This window comes from Myxine glutinosa, chromosome 2 (genome assembly GCF_964187855.1).
Source record: "Myxine glutinosa chromosome 2, kmMyxGlut1.1, whole genome shotgun sequence".
Classification (NCBI taxonomy): domain Eukaryota; kingdom Metazoa; phylum Chordata; class Myxini; order Myxiniformes; family Myxinidae; genus Myxine; species Myxine glutinosa.
Window position 1 is genome coordinate 32,646,903 of NC_136262.1, and position 22,891 is coordinate 32,669,793.

At 52.2% G+C, this 22,891-nt stretch overlaps 2 protein-coding genes across 9 annotated transcripts in view; both read right to left on the minus strand.

The window, feature by feature from the left end:
• The window catches only part of LOC137421903 (CD27 antigen), a 172,731-nt gene that overhangs the window by 115,491 nt on the left and 34,349 nt on the right, over positions 1-22,891 (minus strand). The window lies entirely within an intron of this gene.
• The window catches only part of LOC137422651 (tumor necrosis factor receptor superfamily member 6-like), a 163,170-nt gene continuing 145,337 nt past the window's right edge, over positions 5,059-22,891 (minus strand). For both annotated transcript variants that reach the window (XR_013622647.1, XR_013622648.1), the window contains 2 exons: positions 5,596-6,008; positions 5,059-5,284 (listed from right to left, as the gene is read on the minus strand). The gene's annotated coding sequence lies outside the window, so the exon portion shown is untranslated. The remainder of the gene's footprint in view (positions 5,285-5,595; positions 6,009-22,891) is intronic.

Sequence of the window (22,891 nt, forward strand, 5' to 3'; positions counted from 1 at the left end):
TTGTACGGCGGCCGGAGTGGCCCCCGGTGTGCGTCATGACGCACAAAGACGTACTCCGCTGTACGAAGCGCCGGGGGGACGTAGGACTGGAGGCCACTGTGGCGGGACGTTGGCACGGGGGCAAATCGTCGGGTGGCCTCCTGGAGGTCCGAGCGCTGGCGTGCGGCGGACCAGGGACTGGTAGCGTCGGGCATGAACTCGCCCGGGACGCAGAGCGGCTGGCCGTAGACGAGCTCGGCGGTGGACGCCCGGAGGTCCTCCTTGGGGGCCGTGCAGAGGCCCAAAAGGACCCACGGCAGCCGGTCGGCCCAACCGTCGTCCTGAAGGCCGGCCATGAGTGCGGCCTTCATGGAGCGGTGAAACCGCTCGCACAACCCGTTGGCTTGGGGGTGGTAGGCCGTGGTGCGGTGCAGAGTGACTCCCAATGAGCGGGTGACCGTGCCCCAAAGTTCGGACGTGAACTGTGGGCCGCGGTCGGACGAGATGTCCGCCGGTGCGCCGAAGCGCGCGACCCAGGTGGCGATGAACGCCTGTGCCATGTCGGCGGTGGTGGTGGAGGTGAGGGGCACGGCCTCTGGCCACTTACTTGGTGGTCCTGTCCACCATGGTGAGCAGGTGGGTGAACCCCCGCGATGGGGGCAGGGGACTAGGTCCATGTGGACGTGGTCGAAACGCCGTTCAGGCATGGCGAAAGGTGCCAGCGGGGCCTGGGTGTGGCGGTGGACCTTGGCTCGCTGGCAGGCCGTGCAGGCGTTGGCCCAGTCGCGGACGTCACGTCGAAGGCCGTGCCAGACGAAACGCGCCGACACCAGCTTCTGAGAAGCTTTCCGGCCCGGGTGAGAAAGGCCGTGGATGGAGGCGAAGATGCGGCGCTGCCAGGTAACGGGCACGATGGGGCGAGGCTGGCCCTGGGAGATGTCGCAGAGCAGGACAGTGTCCGCGAAGGGGATGTCGGCCAGGCGGAGGCCCGTGTCCGCCGCCCGGAGGGCCTGCACTGTGGTGTCGGTGGTCTGGTCAGCCGCCATGAGCACGAAGTCCACGCCGAGGTGGACCGCGTTCGCGCTGGCCCGAGAAAGACAGTCGGCCACGGCGTTGTCTTTGCCGGCGACGTGCCGGATGTCCGTGGTGAATTCCGACACGGCGGAGAGGTGGCGCTGCTGGCAGGCCGACCACGGCTCCATGACTTTGGGCATTGCGTAAGCCAATGGCTTGTGGTCGACGAAAGCCGTGAACGGGCGGCCCTCCAGGAGGTGTCGGAAATGGCGAACGGCCAGGAATAAACCGAGGAGCTCGCGGTCGAACGTGCTGTATTTTAACTCGTTCGGCCGGAGTTGCCGGCTGAAAAAGGCGAGTGGCTGCCAAACCCCGTCCACCCATCGTTCATGGACGGTGCCCACCGCGTAGTTGGAGGCGTCCGTAGTGAGGGCGATGGGCGCGTTGAGCACCGGGTGAGCCAGCAGCGTTGCGTCGGTGAGGGCCCGCTTTGCGCTCGCGAATGCCGCATCCATGGCCGTGGACCAGACGATTTCATGCTTGGCCGGCTTGCCCCGGAGGGCTTCGTAAAGGGGCCGCATGAGCTGAGCAGCGCGGGGCACGAATCGGTGATAAAAATTCACCATGCCGAGGAATTCTTGTAGGGCCTTGATGGAGCGGGGACGCGGGAACGTGGTGATGGCCTCGAGTTGCCTTGGTCGGCAGCGGCACGGACCCGGTCTTGGTGATGCGGTGGCCCAAAAAGTCAATGGTCGTCGTGCCGAAGTTGCATTTGGCCGGGTTGACAATTAAGCCGTGCTCGCTGAGGCGACCGAACAGTGTTCGGAGGTGGAGGAGGTGCTCGGCACGGGACGTGCTGGCGACGAGGATGTCGTCCAGATAGACGAAAAGAAATGGCAGGTCGCGCAGCACGCCGTCCATCAAGCGTTGGAACGCCTGGGCCACGTTCTTGAGGCCAAACGGCATCCTCAAAAATTCGAACAGGCCGAACGGCGTGATGACGGCCGTCTTCGGGACGTCGGCCGCCCGGACAGGTACCTGGTGGTATCCCCGTATCAGGTCAATTTTTGAAAATATGACCCGTCCCGCCAAACGGGCGGAAAATTCCTGGATGTGCGGGATCGGGTACCTGTCGGGGGTGGTAGCGTCGTTGAGGCGGCGGTAGTTGCCACACGGGTGCCATCCACCCCCCGGCTTTGGCACAATGTGCAGTGGTGAGGCCCACGCACTATCGGAGCGCCGCACAATGCCGAGGCGCTCCAACGCGTCGAACTCGGCCTTTGCCACGGAGAGCTTGGCCGGGTCGAGGCGGCGGGCCCTGGCGTAGACCGGCGGGCCCGTAGTGGGTATGTGGTGCTCGATCCCATGTCGCACTGCGGCGGCCGAAAACGTCGGCCGCGTGAGGGCCGGGAATTCCGTGAGCAGGCGAGCGAAATCGTTCGCCGTCGGGAGGGTGCATGCCAGTTTGGTCGGCGCGGAGCTGCTCATTGTACACGCCAGTGAGCTGAAGGTCTCGGCGTTGACAAGGCGACGTCGTTTGTCATCGACCAGCAGCCCGTGCGCGCAGAGGAGGTCGGCGCCCAGCAAAGCCATGGGGACGCTGGCGGTCACAAAGGTCCACTGAAAGCGCTGGCTGCCGAAGCAGAGGGTGACGTCGCGCGGGCCGAAAGTGCGTATGGCCGATCCATTAGCAGCGACCAAAGAGGGGCCGCAAATGGCGTTCTGCCTGTCCTGCTCGGAGGCGGGTATGACGCTCAGTTGGGCGCCAGTGTCACAAAGGAAACGCCGCCCGGACGCTTTGTCCTTAATAAAAAGCAAGTTGCCCGAGTGGCCAGCGCTCATGGCTGGTAATGAACGCCGGCCCGGCCGTTTCCCGACTTGCCGAAAGTGCACGGGGGTCGGCATGTCCGAGCCTTGTGTCCGAACCTGGCGTGGTAATAACACCACGCCTGGTCAGGTGGAGGCCCCGGCCGTCGTGTTGGAAGCGGTCGGCGCGGCGTGGCGGCCGCCAGTTGCACCGGCAGTTCGGCCTCCAACCACGCAGGGCGCTCGGGCGTCGTGGGCGTCGCCTCGGAACGCGGCGGGCTCCAGGTAGGCCCTCCGACGTGCTGGCCCACCGAGGAGATCTTGTCGGCTTCCCTGGCGAGGGCGCGGGGATCCGTGATCGACGTGCCAGCCAGGGCGAGGCGTACCGGGTTAGGCAGCTGGCGAAGGAACAGCTCGCGGAACAGAAAATCCGGAGAGTGCTCACCGAGCAATGAGAGCATGTAGTCCATGCGCTTGGACGGGCGTGGGTCGCCAAGCTCGGGCAGGTCGAGCAGGCGCCGTGCACGTGCTGCCGGTGAGAGGGCGAAAGCGTCGAGGAGGAGCGTCTTAATCGCGTCATACTTGTCAGCAGCTGGTGGGCGCTCGAGGAGGCTCAGGGCACGGGCCGCGGTGGCGGAGCCGAGCGCTGCCACGACATGGTGGAAGCGGGTGTCGTCGGCGGTGATGTCTCGCAGGGCGAACTGGGAGTCCGCCTGGGCGAACCAAACAGCCGCATGAGCCTCCCAGAAGGTAGGCAGCTTAAGAGCCACTGCCGTATCCATGTTCGGGGTCACCAATGAAGGAGCTGTGCTCCAACGCGAGTCAAAAGAATTGACGCGACCAAAGACGGAAATTCGGCCGAGTTGCTTTAATGCACGTATCAAACTCGGGTACTCTGAAAAGCCCGTTTTGCGGGCAGCAATATATATACACATTTATGCCGGAGCGTTTGCCCGGGAAAAGCGAGACCGGGCATGCCTGGGTGTCAAGGGCGAGTCCTGGAAAGGCGAGTCTGGACCTGCCCGGGCGTGTTGGGCGAGGCCTGGCAAGTCGAGAGCGGGCATGCCCGGGCGTCCTGGACGAGCCCTGGAAAGGCGAGAGCGGGCATGCCCGGGCGTTCTGGGCGAGCCCTGGAAAGGTGAGAGCGGGCATGCCCGGGAAAGACGAGACCGGGCGTGCCCGGGAGGTTTGGGCGAGCCCGGGAACAGCGAGTTCGGGCATGCCCGGGAGAGGTGCGTCTGGGCCCGTCCGGACGAGCCCGGCATGGCGATTGCGCCCTGGCTGCGTCCTGGTTGGTGCAAGGCGATTGTGTACACCCAGCGGTAACCGCTACACAGTGCTCTTTTTTATTTGTTCTCTTTCACGAGTAGAGTTTCCTTAACCTGACCGGAGTGTACACACGAGATAGGCCATGACATATGACGAGGACAGACATGTGAGGGAAGGTCTGGACATAAAGGAAAACATGGTGAAAGGCCTCAGTGAGTGTTGGCCTGGCAGGATGGCTTTGAGATGCACACAATCTCCTCTAAGCTGTCTCGTTTCTAGTATGGGTTTGAATCCCAACCCAGCTATAAACTTTCATCCTGGTGCTTCGCAGGTGGGGTGATCCATCAATGTGTGTGCCCATCCCTCGAATGGATGTTCAACCAGGCATCCTGTTTGCCAACATGAGTTGGCCGACGTTAAAGATCCCACAGTGTTCTTCTTCAAAAAGAGTAGGAGAGCTGAGCCTGCTGGGGAAATCAGAAACAGTTCCCCTTCACACTGTGTATGTTCGTGAATATGAGCAGTTCTAACTACATTTTCCATGCATATATTTTTTTACACACAAGCGAAGATTTGTTAGAGTAAGAGTTTGATCTGTTCTTAGGCGCCATGACAGCACATGGCGTGACACTGTGACAGTGCAAGGGGCAACATTTTTTTTTCCTTTTTCATGGCAATGAGTATAACACCACGTTTTCAAGTAATTCCATCAAGCACTTCATGTTTACTCGAAGGTTTGTGACATCAAAGGCAGGTAAACTAAGCAATTGTAAAAAACGAAAAAGTTAGACATTTATGGCGTACTAAAGTATAGACTGTAGACTCGTAGAGAACATTAAGTACGTGGTTCATAATTGGCAGTCCGTGGTCATTTATCGGTGACCTTTGTCATTCCCTGTTGAGAAAAAGGTGATGAACCACTCATTTAATGGAAGATTAACAACTAAAACCATTTTTTATCAGGGCAACTCCAATCACTCAGAGACCAAGTGACTTCATGTGCGAGTTTATTCGGTAAACGGGGAGGGAGAACAAAAGGACATTAAAATATCTTATTTATACAGTTCGTCAGTTAATGATTTTATGCAGTTAATGATCATGGTGTGTACCCCGATTGAGAATAGGTACACCATATCCCTGCACATCGTAAGAGCGTGACCAAGGGTTGGCGTCAAGAAGGGCATCCGGCCATAAAAACATTGCCTCAAACAGGGAACTGAAGGAGCTGGGGCTCCCACGTCGATCGGAAGAATGGACGCGACAAAAAGCTGGAATTCATCTGAGTTGCTTTAATCGAATCAAACACTCAGGCACTCTGAAAACCCGTTTATCGGTCAGCAATATATATCTATTATCCCAGGGGGTTTGCCCAGGCCCGGCGCCAGGGGGCGTGGCCCAGCGTCCTGGCTGCGGCCTGGCAAGTTGAGGGCGAGCCTGCCCGGGCGTCCTGGACGAGCCCGGCATGGTGATCGCTCCGCGTCCTTGATAGGTGCAAGGCTATTGTGAAAACCCAGCGGCAGTCGCTACAGAACCACGATTGTCATGGGGCCCGCAAGGCTAACCCCTGCTCCAGCGGGGAGAAATGGCCTTAAAACGATCATTCATTCATTCATTCATTCACAAAGATACCGGATGAAGGGAATCTACTATTGTTCCATTGAAGTCATGAAGTCGCATCATTTACAATGCGCAGATGTCCGGTGGGTCCCTGCTGGGTAAACATAAATAGGCGAATGCTGTCTGTGTTTGTCGCCCAATGTAACACGGAAATACTCCTCAGAAAGAAAATAAATAAAATAAGCACAAGTTGCTTCAAATGAATCCAAACCTATGGCAAAATTACGATAGAAAAAAACAAAGTTGGCCACAAGAGACAGTATCTTCACATATATAATGTGCAGATAGCGAGTAGCAGATACACAACCCCGACAGAAGGCCACCTTGATAGCGAGTAGCAGACACACAACCCAGACAGAAGGCCACCTTGATAGCGAGTAGCAGACACAACCCTGACAGAAGGCCACCTTGATAGCGAGTAGCAGACACAACCCTGACAGAAGGCCACCTTGATAGCGAGTAGCAGACACAACCCTGACAGAAGGCCACCTTGATAGCGAGTAGCAGACACACAACCCTGACAGAAGGCCACCTTGATAGCGAGTAGCAGACACAACCCTGACAGAAGGCCACCTTGATAGCGAGTAGCAGACACAACCCTGACAGAAGGCCACCTTGATAGCGAGTAGCAGACACAACCCTGACAGAAGGCCACCTTGATAGCGAGTAGCAGACACAACCCTGACAGAAGGCCACCTTGATAGCGAGTAGCAGACACAACCCTGACAGAAGGCCACCTTGATAGCGAGTAGCAGACACAACCCTGACAGAAGGCCACCTTGATAGCGAGTAGCAGACACACAACCCTGACAGAAGGCCACCTTGATAGCGAGTAGCAGACACACAACCCTGACAGAAGGCCACCTTGATAGCGAGTAGCAGATACACAACCCTGACAGAAGGCCACCTTGATAGCGAGTAGCAGATACACAACCCTGACAGAAGGCCACCTTGATAGCGAGTAGCAGACACACAACCCTGACAGAAGGCCACCTTGATAGGGAGTAGCAGATACACAACCCAGACAGAAGGCCACCTTGATAGCGAGTAGCAGACACACAACCCTGACAGAAGGCCACCTTGATAGTGAGTAGCAGACACACAACCCAGACAGAAGGCCACCTTGATAGCGAGTAGCAGATACACAACCCAGACAGAAGGCCACGTTGATAGCGAGTAGCAGACACAACCCTGACAGAAGGCCACCTTGATAGCGAGTAGCAGACACACAACCCTGACAGAAGGCCACCTTGATAGCGAGTAGCAGATACACAACCCTGACAGAAGGCCACCTTGATGGCGAGTAGCAGATACACAACCCAGACAGAAGGCCACCTTGATAGCGAGTAGCAGATACACAACCCAGACAGAAGGCCACGTTGATAGCGAGTAGCAGATACACAACCCAGACAGAAGGCCACGTTGATAGCGAGTAGCAGACACAACCCTGACAGAAGGCCACCTTGATAGCGAGTAGCAGACACACAACCCTGACAGAAGGCCACCTTGATAGCGAGTAGCAGATACACAACCCTGACAGAAGGCCACCTTGATAGCGAGTAGCAGATACACAACCCAGACAGAAGGCCACCTTGATAGCGAGTAGCAGATACACAACCCAGACAGAAGGCCACCTTGATAGCGAGTAGCAGATACACAACCCAGACAGAAGGCCACCTTGATAGCGAGTAGCAGATACACAACCCAGACAGAAGGCCACGTTGATAGCGAGTAGCAGACACAACCCTGACAGAAGGCCACCTTGATAGCGAGTAGCAGATACACAACCCTGACAGAAGGCCACCTTGATAGCGAGTAGCAGATACACAACCCTGACAGAAGGCCACCTTGATAGCGAGTAGCAGACACACAACCCTGACGTACCTTCTTGGCACAACTCCTTGTAAGTTATAAAAAAAAAACCTTTTTCAGTCCAGATGTTAAAACCTTTGGTCCTGAAGAGAGATTCATTACTCGGGTCTGGTAGTGGCAATGGAGGTCCTTGTGAAACCTCCTGCCCTCCAACTCTCCCACCCCCAAATCACTTCATTCAATGATGTGTGAAACTTATCCTCTCCAACCAATAATTAAAAATAATCCTCAAGGATCTCTGTTTCTGTTGTGATTGTAATCTGCCGGAAGTTGTGGGATCGGTGGTCACTTGGGCTGAATGGATGGAGTTGTCTTTTTCTTGTTTTCTTGCATTCCTTGTACTTCCTTGTATGCATCCCTACAAAGACAAAACAATCGATGTTTGTCAAAACAACACAGTATAAGCTTGTAATGCTAATTGGACACCAATGTGTTCTGGAAATGTACATTTTTTTTGTCGAAATGAAAAAGTGAAGTCTTTTCTGAAAGCAGTAGAGAAGTCCTCCAATCATGGAAGAGTGACATGAAAGGAGGTAGAAGGTGACAGATCGACAATGGAAGAATGGGACAATAGACAAACAATAAGGGGATGAATGAGCATCAGTGGAGACTAGAATGAAATAGAGGAACCTTCGAAAGGGGATCTGTTTAGCAAAGTTAAAAGATTAATTGAGGATGCGATCATCAAATAAATAATTGCAGAGATCGATGGACAAAACACATGAAACTTTAGCCTTCTTTATACGCATTGACTTACTCTTTACTTCCATTTACAAGAAAATGTTCACGAGTTTATGAGACAACTGCAGGAAGTCTGTCAGGTTCTTCGTCAGTCTTGATAGCATCTCGTTTGCTGGAACGACCATTTTTGTCAAACGTGAAACGAGCCTGAACAGGTAAATCGGGTTTTGGGTGAGTTGAGAATAACAGATCAGAGTTCATTTTATTCTCAAACTCTCTAAACAAAATCGCATTGTACAATAAAGATTATTCAGAGGATGTAGAATGTTTCATGTAATTTTAAGCATAAATGTGTCAACACAAACGTGAAAAAACTTTCCCTCCAGCTAATTAGAACAGGCCACAGCACGAACATGTTTGATTGAATGAGCAAACAAAATCACTTTTACCAGCGTGCTTCCAAAGCGTGCCGTCCCGTCCCTGCTTCCCCAGCATGCCGTCCCGTCCCTGGTTCCCCAGCATGCCGTCCCGTCCCTGCTTCCCGAGCGTGCCATCCCGTCCCTGCTTCCCGAGCGTGCCGTCCCGTCCCTGCTTCCCGAGCGTGCCGTCCCGTCCCTGCTTCCCAGCGTGCTGTCCCGTCCCTGCTTCCCCAGCGTGCCGTCCCGTCCCTGCTTCCCCAGCGTGCCGTCCCGTCCCTGCTTCCCGAGCGTGCCGTCCCGTCCCTGCTTCCCGAGCGTGCCGTCCCGTCCCTGCTTCCCCAGCATGCCGTCCCGTCCCTGCTTCCCCAGCATGCCGTCCCGTCCCTGCTTCCAAAGCGTGCCGTCCCGTCCCTGCTTCCCCAGCATGCCGTCCCGTCCCTGCTTCCCGAGCGTGCCGTCCCGTCCCTGCTTCCCGAGCGTGCCGTCCCGTCCCTGCTTCCCCAGCATGCCGTCCCGTCCCTGCTTCCCCAGCATGCCGTCCCGTCCCTGCTTCCCCAGCATGCCGTCCCGTCCCTGCTTCCAAAGCGTGCCGTCCCGTCCCTGCTTCCCCAGCATGCCGTCCCATCCCTGCTTCCCGAGCGTGCCGCCCCGTCCCTGCTTCCCGAGCGTGCCGTCCCGTCCCTGCTTCCCCAGCGTGCCGTCCCGTCCCTGCTTCCAAAGCGTGCCGTCCCGTCCCTGCTTCCCCAGCATGCCGTCCCGTCCCTGCTTCCCCAGCATGCCGTCCCGTCCCTGCTTCCCGAGCGTGCCGTCCCGTCCCTGCTTCCCGAGCGTGCCGTCCCGTCCCTGCTTCCCAGCGTGCCGTCCCGTCCCTGCTTCCCGAGCGTGCCGTCCCGTCCCTGCTTCCCGAGCGTGCCGTCCCATCCCTGCTTCCCCAGCATGCCGTCCCGTCCCTGCTTCCCCAGCATGCCGTCCCGTCCCTGCTTTCAAAGCGTGCCGTCCCGTCCCTGCTTCCCCAGCATGCCGTCCCGTCCCTGCTTCCCGAGCGTGCCGTCCCGTCCCTGCTTCCCGAGCGTGCCGTCCCGTCCCTGCTTCCCGAGCGTGCCGTCCCGTCCCTGCTTCCCCAGCGTGCCGTCCCGTCCCTGCTTCCAAAGCGTGCCGTCCCGTCCCTGCTTCCCCAGCATGCCGTCCCGTCCCTGCTTCCCCAGCATGCCGTCCCGTCCCTGCTTCCCGAGCGTGCCGTCCCGTCCCTGCTTCCCGAACGTGCCGTCCCGTCCCTGCTTCCCAGCGTGCCGTCCCGTCCCCGCTTCCCAGCGTGCCGTCCCGTCCCTGCTTCCCCAGCGTGCTGCCCCGTCCCTGCTTCCCCAGTGTGCCGCCCCACCCCCTCCCCTCTTTCACATCCTTGTCAACAGCACTTCTCTTGCACTCTGGACCTCAAAAATCCAAGGTTTTCACTACAATTTGACAAATCTCTCAACCCAAGCTGCAATTGTACACCTGATATTATCTGCCCAACCGAATCCTTCCTCCCACAAGATGTCCACGATTTATCGGTGTTTATCCCTGGGTATTGTCTCTTCAGGTTCAACAGGTTAACCCCGTTCTGGTAACGGATTTGCAGTTTGTCACGAACTCAATTCCCCACTGTGGTACCACAGCCGTAGTTGACTCTGCTGTTGAGAAGGCGGAAAAAGCATCAATTCAGCTTTGCTTTGAAATCTTGCACACCTGAGTCCTCACTCCATACATATTCCTGCCCTCACCTCCCGTACCCTGGACACTGTCTTTCACACTGAAGGTGGAGAGGTGTCTGGCAAACCTCCACTCTGATTATGCAACATGCCCAGAAGACATCAGTGCATGCATCCTAAAAATCTGCTCTGGTGCTCTTGTTCATTCTTTGTCAATTTTCTCTGCCCGGAAGATTGCCAAAAACATTGCAATAATGGAACCTTTTAACTGCAGTCCTATTAGCTTGCTTCCAATCATAAGCAACGTCATGGAATCTAGCATTGCAATTGGCATCAAAGCCTTCCTTTTCTCCAACTGTCTGATTTCAGGTCATCATTACGGTTTCTGACCCTATCATTCTACCCCGAACATGATGCTTCTACACTCCCACCAATGGATGAAAACCCTCAATCACAGACGTGAGAGCAATGCCGGCTCTCTGGACATATTTCGAGCATTTCATAGTCTGGCACCCTGCCCTGATCTCCAAACTCTCTGCGTCTGGTGTGCAAGGCCATCTCCTCCAATGCATTACTGACTTCTTCCACTCGCAGAGTATACCACTTAAGAAGATCCTCTGTTCTCACACATTCTCCCGCGTGAAGGATCGAGTTCCCTAAGGTGCCAATTTTCCCAATCTGGAGCCCAGTCCTCTTCCTCCCCTTCATGATCTTTTATTCCCTCGAAAATCCTGTGGCATCAGCTCCTGGACAATCCTGCTTTTGATCGACTCTCGGCCATATCTATTCTCATCCTTCAGACAGCATGCAGAAGCCTCTTCCCTCCCCACAGACCTTGATACAATCAGGAGCTGGATCAACACTTGGAATACCATTCAACCGATACAATTTCCTCACACTCACCCTGTTTCTCTGAAAGGACCATCTGACAAACCCTCACATCTACTTTTGAAACAAACCACTTCAAGATCAAAACAAACCACAAACCACTTCAAGAATTATTCCAGACCCACCTTTGGACAAAAGTATCGTTTCACTGAAAAGAGAAGAAAAGAATGAAGTTTAAAAAGGAATTTTTCACATTCCTTGCACAGAAAGCATCATCATTCTCAAACCCGTCACCTCCTTCCAAGGATGATTTTATTCATCAAATCACATCACATCAGCAAGAGATTAATGATTATTTTTAAAACTCCATTCACACTCGGTTGACATTTCCCTGTAAAATAACAAAACTTTAAGCGAAGTCCAGGCACGAACCACATGAGTCCATGACTATCAAAAACAAAGTGATCCATTCGGCTCGATGTACAAATTAAACTTCTTTGTGATTCTCCACATTGAGGGTGAAGGTTTTATTTGGGAGAAAGTGATTTTTTTTTTTTAACTGTCACTTTAAAATGTTTTTCCAAAGATCTTACAAGTTAATTGTGGTGCTTGTCGTGCACACGTGTTTTTTTCTGATATTGAGTCGAGTGAAGTTGAGTTGGTGGTGGTGGTGGTTATGCTTTGAGATGGTTGTTTGTTTTGTCACGCCGGCTGATTGAGCTGGTTCACAAAGGCAAGGTGATCAAGTCGAGACATTTATATACAATTTTTATGTTAATGCAAGAGTGAGGTTTGGTGGTAAAAAGGCAACAACCTCGAAGTGGGACAATGGGGCCTACAGTTGGACACAACAAGGAAGTGAATGAACAATCGGGAAAAGAAGAGGGGGGATTATATTTTATATTTACCTGATTTATATATTTTTACTTTTGCTGTTTCTGCAATTTGATCAACGATTGTAAATTCATGGAGTTGAGTACTTGTAGATATTTTCGATTAAATAACCTTTTTGAAATAATTACCCCGCACACGCGAGGCAAAAAGCGGAGTTAAGCAATTGGTTCATGTCCGTCCATCTGTCTGTCTATCTACAAACGTCAGTTTATGATCGAGGAACAACTTATTTCATTTTAATGGTATATTTTGAACACAAATCGAACTAGAACGCCACTCAGTAGAGCGCATACTCCCGCCGTGGGTCAAGTTGGAATAGTACGATTTCACAAAAGTTTGAGGGAGTAGTTCAGTGACAACACAAGACAAGACAACACAAGACAGACACTGCACAGATATATATATATATATTGTTGCGGTTTTGAGTTTGTACAATGAGTTTAATAAAGGTTAAAATTTCCCCCTCATAGTTTGTCACACAAGCAACATGTAGCCTCGCGATAGAATAGTTATGTCTTAGTATTTGTAAGCTTAGTCCTTTTCCTATGTTAGTTCTGCATTGAGTAGAGCCAGGAGAATAGGCCCTACTTCTACCGACTTTCCAGCTACCCTAGCCTCATGCCCCTTTGCACTAACTTTGGTTCATTTTGGGCGAGTTAACACGAGGCAGGCGAGGAAGGTCGGGGCGGAGCCGAAGGCGGAGCGGCAGAAGCGCTGACGATAAGCACGAGACGCCAATCAGGGCTCAGAGGTGGTGGCGGCGGCGTTGCATCACAGGGCGTGGTGAGAAGGTTCGAGAGGGTTCCAGAATGTTCGGGGGCGTAGCTATATAACCCGCTGCACAAAGCCCTCGAAAGGACTTGCGTCAGGAACTTGCACTTGATAGGACTCACGTCAGGAACTTGCACTCGATAGGACTTGCGTCAGGAACTTGCACTCGATAGGACTTGCGTCAGGAACTTGCACTCGATAGGACTGAAGCGGAGGACTTGCAGCGAAGGACTTGATGAGCAAAGAACTCGCGCGCACTGGCCAGCCTGGAAGAACGGAGGAAGAGGAGTTGAGCGTCCGAGAGCTGCACAAGATACGCGGGCGAAGCCCGACGCGCATGAACCAAAAGACGCGCTATTAATACGTGACGCTCGGTTGAGTTCGAGGCCGATCACTATACAGTGCATTAGGTCGCGTGAGTGAGGAAAACGGCTGTGTAATCACTAGACTACGGATTTTTATGTTAAGAAAATAGGCCTTTTATGTTTTGAAAAGCGGGAATTTTTTTTTTTATGTGAAAAAATCCCGAAATATTTTTTTCCCCCGTTTTATTCATTTTTTATTATTACCAAGTTTTTCAGAAATCAGTCAAAAAAAGAACAAAAAATGGTAAGCTTTTTCCTGCACAACATTAAGCACTCTGGGCTAGTAAACAAGTAAAAAATGACGCTCAGGTACCTTTATTGCAACCGCATTGTTTGATAAGTAGAGGACTAGAAGAAATTGACAAGATTGCCTTTTAGGAACTCTTTTAGGAACGGTTAAAGTAGGTGTTTGAAATCATTATCTTGGTAATGTTCTCCTTGGTGAGGCGGTGTCGGCGGTCGGTGAGGACGTTTCTGTAGACGGAGAAGGACCTTTCCACGTCGACGCTGACGATGAGGCAGTACCTCAAGAGGGGGATGTCGGCAAGCTTGACTCCAGCCGGTACACCAACCTCAGATCCGTGCTGATCTCCATCCAGGATCAAAGCCACTGTCCTCAGCACACCAATGTCGGGATTGCGCTGCAGCACCGCCTTGAACTTGGTGAGCAGGATCTCCTTACGGCAGCCTCGGATCTTTTCGAGCTCTTCCTTGGCCTGATCAAGGAGCTGGAAGGCCTTGACCAGCTCCATGCCGGCCTCCTCCAGCTGCTTAAGGATCTTCGGGATGAACGATACGTGGGCATTTAAGACGACCAAACTGAGCTTGATGTCCGCCTTTCCGAACAGGTCCTTGGCACTCCGGATTGCCATCGCGTCGTCATCGTTCAGCTGGTCCACAATGTCCTTGACGGCCTCGAAGTGCTCGGCGTAAAACACCGCGGCGTCGATCCACGTCCCCCACCGAGTCAGAATGGGCTCCGGGGGGGAGATAAAGATTGGGCTGCTGCTCCTTCCAAAGGACAACATGCGACGGGGCTTTGACGAACACCTTCTTCGTCGTGGCAATCAGGTCGTTGACGTCCTTGAACATTTCTCGGACTGTCTCACAGACACGGTGGAGCGCGTGGGCAACGCAAGTCACATGCAGGAAGTCCGGGAAGAGTTCCTTCAGGGCATGGCCGGCCTTAATCATATAGGCCGCGGCGTCGCTGACGAGGACCTTGAGGCACTCCGGCTTGAAATCAGGCCAAAGATAGCGCAGCGTGTCATTGACTGCGCGCACGATCTCCCCGGAGTTGGTCTCCTCCAGAAACATGCACTGGACGAGGTGGGGACGAAAGTACCCCTCCTTGGACAAGCGTCCCGCGATGATGTTGGCCACATATCGACCTGCTGAATCGGTCGTCTCGTCGACGGACAGCCAGATGGGCTGCTGTCCGAGGTCGGCACGGATCCCCGGCAAGGCCTCGTCGTAGCACTTGTCGAGGTAGTGCTTTCGAATCCAGCTTTCATCGGGGATCTGGAGAGTGATGTGCTTCTCCAGGAACGACCGGACAGCAGGGTTTTCCAATTTCGACCATGGGATGCCAGCAGCCAGCATGGCCTGGCACAGCTCCTGAGCCACGGCGTCGCACTTGTGCCTCTTTCCGCCACCAAAGTCCTCGATGGTGGCTTGCATGACCGTCCTCTTCTTCTTCAAGGCCAAGTTGCTCTTGTGGCGGTCTCCTCGGACATGTTGGGCCAGCTCAGACTTCTGCTTCGCCCGGAAAGTCTTTTCACAAGCTCGACAGAAAGCCGTGTCACTCGACACGTACTTGAAGGTGGCCCCATCGCCGCCAGCGTTGAATTCCTTCAGCCACTTGTCACGAAGAGCAGCACTCATCTTGATAGACTTGTTCACACTTTGTGTACACTCTCTCACTGTAGTACACCGCCTCACTGCTGTACACGCTGGGGACGCAACGCACGCAAGTGGACGCAACGTTTTGTTTTTGAGATCGATCGCAGTTAAAAATTTCGATCGCAGTTAAAAATTTCGAAAAATTCCCCAATTTATTTTAGCGTTGCCAGACATTTTCGACCAAAAAGGGCATTTTATTTTATTTTTCCCGAAAAAGGGCGAAATATTTTTTTTCTCCGAAAATAGCAAAATAATTTTTTTGTGCACAAAAAAGCCGTTTTATGTGAAAAAATATTTTTTATTTTTTCACGTAAAAATCCGATGTGTAGTAATCACCAGCCCGCCATATATATAGAGTCCCGCCATTTGCCGTTCCGCCTCATCATCTGCCTTGTTCGAGAGACGCGCTACGAGGTTCCTGCCATCGCCTGCTGCCATCTTCGCGGGACGTGCTGGGGCCGTGGAGAGCCGGACAGGGGCCGTCTCTGGACGACCACGTCGACGCGTTGGCTGAACATCTACCCATCTGCAATTCCCTGTGTGAGTGTGATGGGCCCGTTGTCTGGAAAATAAGCTAAGATTGACTAAGGCTGCTCTGTGTCTCTGCGTCCCCGATCATTGTAAATACATGTGGGAATAATTAAACCTGTGTTCTTCCTTTCTTCCATTCAATCGTTTCTGTGGTTTCTTCATTGGCTAAGCGTGGTACGAATGGGATCGCTCAAATCGGGTTCCACTAACTAAGACTGCATGGACCACGTGGTACTCGATCCGCTCAGCGTACTCAAACCACACGTGGCTCATGTGAGGCTTCCTTCCTCGCTTCCAGGGCGGCGCAGGGAATTAGGTACGAGCGAGAAGTGGTCCTGAGACCCTACTCTGTGTTTGTTCAGAAGGGACGTATCAAGCCCCGGGTCCGCCAAGCCAAGCAAGAACAAGGGGATTAATCCCCCCTTGGTAAGGGGAAGAAGGGCGGCGTAGAACCATAACAATATATATATATATATATATATATATATATATATATATATATATATATATTGTTACGGATCGCGGATTAGATGTTATTTACCGAGCGGTGGTATTGCCGTGACCTAACAATTCCCCCGATTCTTCCCCAACTCACCCGATTCCACCCGACGTTGACCAAGTCGCGCTATGCTAAATCAATGGTTTGGAAAGGACACAACGACTGGGATAAATGAAACGACACAAGGGGTACAGTTCTCAAGACCTCCGGAGGAGGATATAATTGGTGGGGGAGAAAAAGGGGTAGATTACAAGGTAATGAGGTACCGAGGCATAAGGAAGAAGGCTATCGTAAATTGGGTCGCCACGTCAAAATCCAAGATGGCCGCCACCATATCTATGTCTGAACCTCGTGAGCGGAATATCTTGAAAAATAAGCAAAGAACCAACTTCTAATTTGGTGCGTGGGTGTATCTAGGCATGAGGAAGAACGCTGTTGAAAATTGGGGCGCCACGTCAAATCCAAGATGGCCGCCACCATATATACGTCTGAACCTCGTGAGCGGATTATCTCGAAAGATAAGCAAAGTACCGACTTCTAATTTGGTGCGTGGGTGTATCTCGGCATAAGGAAGAACGCCGTTGAAAATCGGGTCGCCACGTCAACTCCAAGATGGCCGCCACCATATATGCGTCTGAACCTCGTGAGCGGAATATCTCGAAAAATAAGCAAAGTACCGACTTCTATTTCGGTGCGTGGGTGTATCTCGGCATAAGGAAGAACGCCGTCGTAAATCGGGTCGCCACGTCAAAACCCAAGACGGCCGCCGCCACGTACGTCTGAACCTCGTGAGCGAAATATCATATCGTAGCGAATCCTTCGAAAAAAAAACCGACTTTTCCACTTTCGGGTCTCCGTCCGAAGCCACGCTCCTGCCTTTACGGCCCGGAGGTTTCACCGGAGGGCGTAAAGGCAGGCACAGGGAAAAGCAAAGGCGCGCATGTTTTTGGCGGGGCGACCACGCGCCGCACCACGAGCACGCACCGGCGGACCTCTCCGGCGCCGCACCCCACGAGACCCGCGCTCGCCCCGGCTCGGCGCAGAAGAGCACGGACCGTCACAGTCCGGGCGTCGGTGAATGCGCGGCCTCGAGCCCCCACGTGTTTTTGTCCCCTAATACAATAAGCTAACGACACCCTCGGTGACCACGAGGTCGAGTCCCTACTATCATCGATGGTCGAAATGAATGTTTTTGAGATTCCAAGTTTAAAAAAAAGAAATGTTTTTCAGCGACACATCCATACGTACGCGATGGAAGCACATCGATTTTTGTGATCCCGTACAAAAACCAGCACGTACGTCATGCCATAAATAACGTATAACGAGGAAGGGACCAACACACACCGTGCCACACCACGTAACACTGGCAGGGGCATTTTATTGTTTATCGCATCATACGCTGCATCCATAAATATGTACCCATCGCAAGTTCGTTTTGTGGAATCGAAGCACGTATACGCACACGTAACGACGTTCCATCCACGGTCTATCGCATGATACCACACCATATACCATAGGTCTTTTAAAAAGCACATTAGCCTTTCGTGTGGAGTGGAGAATTTTTTTTTTTAAAATAACAAAACAGCATTTCGGGTTCACTAAATCGAACTACTTTTTTAACATTTCCATTTTCAGCACACACACACCACAAGCACAAGCCAAGCACAATCGTCTTTAGCGTCCCTCACAAGGACCAAGCCCTATGTTCCATTTTTTGTCACGCGCGTCGGCGGGCACCCACCCGGTTTTCCACACGGGCACACGTGGGCACGCGTCGAGTGTCTTTTGTGACACACACCCCCGGGGCCTGTCGCCCCCATTAGGACTCCCCCCAGGAGTGATTTCAGGCCCTTTCCTGGGCCCACACACACCCCTAACCTTTCCATACGTTGGGTGTCGTGTCTTCTGGATACCTGGATATCATTGGATGGTGACTCCTGTCGCGCAGGTGCCAAGCACAGGAAGCCAGAAACCACACCCACCATTTCCTCCGGACCAATCACGTGAAACCCCTCCCTCCGTCCACCAAAGGCGCAAAGCGGCTAAGCTGAGTCATTTTAAGCAGGAATAAAAAAACACTTGTACAGCATACCTGAACATTCCTGTACCTGTACCTGCCGCGAAACGCGGCAGACAGAGAAACCGAGAGTAAGCGGCAGCTCTCGGGAGGGCGTGGGTGGGAGGAGCTCAGGGATCCACGACGCCAGAGGCTACAGCTCTATCAAATGAGTGTTGAATGAACATACATGTTGATGTTGAATTTGGTTGTTCCTACGTTTTTCAACCACAAAGCACATGATCGATGACATTTCGTGGGTCAGGGATGCAAAAAAAACCAACAACCTCTGCGTTATTGGGCAAATTTCTTGACAATTCGAACAGTTAAAAGCTTGACACATCAACATCTTGAACATTAGAATAACTTGTGATGAAACACAGGCTTACACATCCTCAATCGAGTTGTACACCCATGACGTCACGCAAATAGACGGAAGCACGTCATGTGCATAAATGAAGTGAAAATCTCGTAAGGAAATCTTGGAGATCTCGCGAGATCTCGGAGACGGTGGGAGGGATTTTCGAAGCTCCACACGGTCTCCACGTTTTTCGAAGTTAAGTCTGTTCACAATTGTATTTTGTCGAAACTGTATTTATCTTTCGGTGTGTGAAGTTATTGTGTGCAACTTTGGTCGTTTCTCGGTGTTTATCTTTCAGAAATTGATCGTCTGTTTGCCGTGTCGCGAGCAAGGCCTTTGCCGCGTCGCGAACGATTTGAAATCGAAGTTAAGTGATTGTTCCCATTTGTATTTTCGTTAAAACTGTATTTATTTATGGTGTTGTACGTATATTGTGTCCCGACGAAGATTTTTCGGTGCAAATCTTTCATACCTGTATTGAGAATCGTGTTAATTTGTGTCGTGTCTTGAGGCCTTGTACAGTGTACACTGTACAACCTTGAGGCTTTGTTTTTCTCTCAGCGGTCCGTCGTTTGTGATCCAATAACTTTCGTTCTCTGTATTCCCAGTCTTTTCACCCATAGCCTACTTCCTTGTGTAAATCTCAACTCAAAAAACAAACAAAAAAAAAAACATTTCCTTCTCTGTTCTCATTCGTTTATTCATTCTTATTCGTTCGTTCGTTCTTCGACCACGTGTTTCTCCCCCATTTCCCCAGATAGTTTTCACTGTTATTAACCTTCAATGTTTACACTTTCCCCTCAAGTTATGTATTCCATCATATTTTATAACACCTTTTTCTTCTTCTTCTTTAAAAGGCTGCTTTCGACTTGCTCACCAAATCAATTCATCCCAAAAAAAATATCCATCTCCTATAGTGCCTTTTTTCTACATTCCCTAAACTCTCCTGCACTCCATCCTCCATCCAGCGTCCTTAAACGTATTTTTAACTCGAAGGTCACAAGAAACCCATTTTGCAATAAATGTTTGTTTCCCATAAATCGTACACTTTCTAAAATCCAATCTCACCCCTCCCCTCCAAATCTTCCCCATAACCCCTCCCCTCCAAATCTTCCCCATCACCCCTCCCCTCCAAATCTTCCCCATCACCCATCCCTTTCAAATCTCCCCCCTTGCCCCCTCCCTCCTAAACTACCCCCTCACCCCTCCCCGCCAAGACGCCCCCTCGCCCCTCCCCTCCTAGACTCCTGCCTCACCCCTCCGCTCCAAATCTCCCCCATATCCCATCCCTTTCAAATCCCTCCCCTTGTCCCTTCCCTCCCAAACTCCCCCCTCACCCCTCCCCTTCAAATCTCCCCACCCTCATTGCTTCTCAATTTCCCCCCTCTCACTCCCCCTCCTCAAAGCATCCTCCCTGCTTCTTCCCCCTTCCAACTCTCACCTCCATCTCCCCCAACCTTCTGCCTCGCTCTTCCCCCTCCTCAAATAACACCTCATTGTGCCTCACCCAATCACCATCAAACCTTTTGTCCGAACCATCCTTCCCTTTCTCCGAGCTATTCTGAAATCTCTGACACACCTTCAACAGCTCTCCCTACCTCTTCCACCTCTTCCACATCTTACCCTAACCCTCCTCCCCCCTGTTCTGTATCTGATGCTCCCCCTTCCTCTTCATTAACGGTATGGACCTCAAACATCCGGGGCCTTCGTTCAAACTTGACTGATCTCTCCATACAGGTTGCTTCTGACAAACCAGACGTGATCTGCTTAACAGAAACTTTCCTCCTTTATGATGTCTCTGATTCCTTAGTATCTCTCCCGGGCTACTCCCTCCTCCGGTATGATAGACCTGAGCCTCGTCCTGGAGGCGGTGTTGCTATCTTTATCAAAAACTCTCTTCCTCACTCGCCCTGCACTGCAATCTCTCCACCTCACCCCCAGGAATACCTCTGGCTACGGCTTCCCCTTCGCTCCCACCTCTTGTTCATATGTGTGTTGTACCGTCCACCAAACAGTGATGACTCCATCTACATCTCGCTGTCTGATAATATGGACCAACTTCTATCTACTCATCCCAACTCTCTCTTCCTCATATGTGATTTCAACTGTCATCATGCCAGTTGGCTGGGTGTGGGTACCTCTCTCACCAGCCATGGCTCCTCAGCAAAGGACTTCTGCGACTCACTGGGACTGACACAATCTGTCAATTTCCCGACCCGGATCTCAGTCAACGGAACATCTTCTCTTCTGGACTTGGTTATGACTAACTTCCCTGAAAATGTCTGCTGCTGTTCTTCTGCTCCAATCGGATCATCTGATCATGTCCTTGTTAAAGTGGACATCTCTCTGACCATCCTCAGGGAGCCTGCTCAGCGTCAACGAGTCTGGCATTTCACTCGGGCCAACTGGCACGGTCTTCAAGCAGCCATCAATCATCTGGACTGGTCTCCCATCTCTACCACCTCTGACATCAACTCATCCTGGGAATTCTTCCAAAGTAAATTGCTCTCTCTCATGCACAGATTTATCCCATCTCGTCTTCAGTTGTCATACCCTTCCTCCCGTCCATGGCACACGGAATCTTGTGGTGAGGCTGTTGCCCAGAAACAACTTGCCTTCGTCTCCTGGAAAGCAAATCCAACGGAAGGAAAGCTCATTTCCTTTCACAAAGCCCGAAACAAGTGTGTGTCCACCCTCAGGAGAGCCAGGAAACAATATCTCTCCGTTCTCAAGACCGAACTCTCTTATCTGTCTCCCTCTTCCAAATCCTGGTGGCGTCTGGTCAAATCCGTTTCTGGTGTTTGTTCCCCCTCCATCCCCTCCCTTACCTCAAATGGCTACACAGCTGACTCCGCACGTGAAAAAGCTAAATGCCTCAACTCTGTGTTTGCCTCTAAATCTTGTGTCCCAAACCCATCCCTCTCTGTACCCACCATACCCAGTCGTACCCTGCTGCTCCTGGACTCCGTGTCCTTTCCTCCTGACAAGGTGGAAAAGTTTCTGTCAACCCTCGACTCTGATTCTGCAACTGGACCCGACGGCATCAGCCCACGGGTCCTAAAATCCTGCTCTGCCGCTCTATCTCACCCTCTCTCTGTTCTGTTCACCCTCTCTTTTGCTCAAGGTCAACTGCCATCTGCTTGGAAATCAGCCAACATCACCGCTTTGCACAAAAAAGGTGCAAAAACAGATCCTAGCAACTACAGACCAATCAGCCTTCTCCCAATTATCAGCAAAGTCATGGAATCCATCATTGCTTCGGATATGAAATCTTTCCTCTTCTCCAATGGCTTGATCTCTGATCATCAATTTGGTTTCAGACCAGGTCACTCTACTCTGGACATGCTGCTTCTGCTGTCTCAACAATGGATGGAGGTCCTCAATGCCAAACAGGAAATTAGAGCTGTCTCCCTCGACATATCACGTGCCTTCGACACGGTCTGGCACCCCGCTCTGCTCACCAAACTCTCCTCCTTTGGTATCCATGGAAATCTCCACACATGGCTGGCGGACTTCCTCTCTAGTCGTCGTCAACGTGTGGCCCTGAATGGGTTTCTCTCATCTCCTCTTCCTGTTCAGGCTGGAGTTCCCCAAGGCAGTGTTCTGGGCCCCGTGCTTTTTCTGGTCTTCATCAATGATCTCTCTGACTCTCTTGAAAATCCTCTCTATCTCTTTGCTGATGACTCCACTCTCTGCCGCTCCATGCCTCTTCCCTCAGATCGGCAGTCTGCAGCCTCCTCACTCTCTGAAGACTTGGACAAAATCACAGACTGGTCAAACAAGTGGAACATGTCTTTCAATCCTGACAAATCTCACACTCTTACTATGTCTCTCCGAAAAGATCGACTGGACAACCCTCCCATCTACTTTCTCAACAATCCTCTCCAAGAAGTTCTGTCGCTCAAGCTTTTGGGTCTCACAATCTGCCATGATCTTTCTTGGGAAAACCACATTTCCAAGCTGGCCTCCAAAGCCAGTCGCCGACTGGGCATCCTCGGTCGTGTGAAATCCTTCCTCGGCACACCTGAGCTCCTCACCACATACAAGGCTTTCATCCGCAGCTCAATGGAATACTGTTCTCCCCTATGGGCCGGTGCTCCTGCCTCACACCTAGCTCGGCTTCACGCTGTTGAAACCAAAGCTTTCAGAATTATTGGAATCTCCCGCGATGAAGGTATCTCTGAGGGCCTTTCACTCACTCACCGCAGGCAGGTAGGTGGTCTTTCTGTCTTCTACCGACTCCTCTCCGGCCTTGCACCCCCAGCTCTCTCTGTGCTCTGTCCCCCAAATATTCCTACAGGTCGCCAGCAACCCTCTGATGGTTAAACTGCCGAAATCT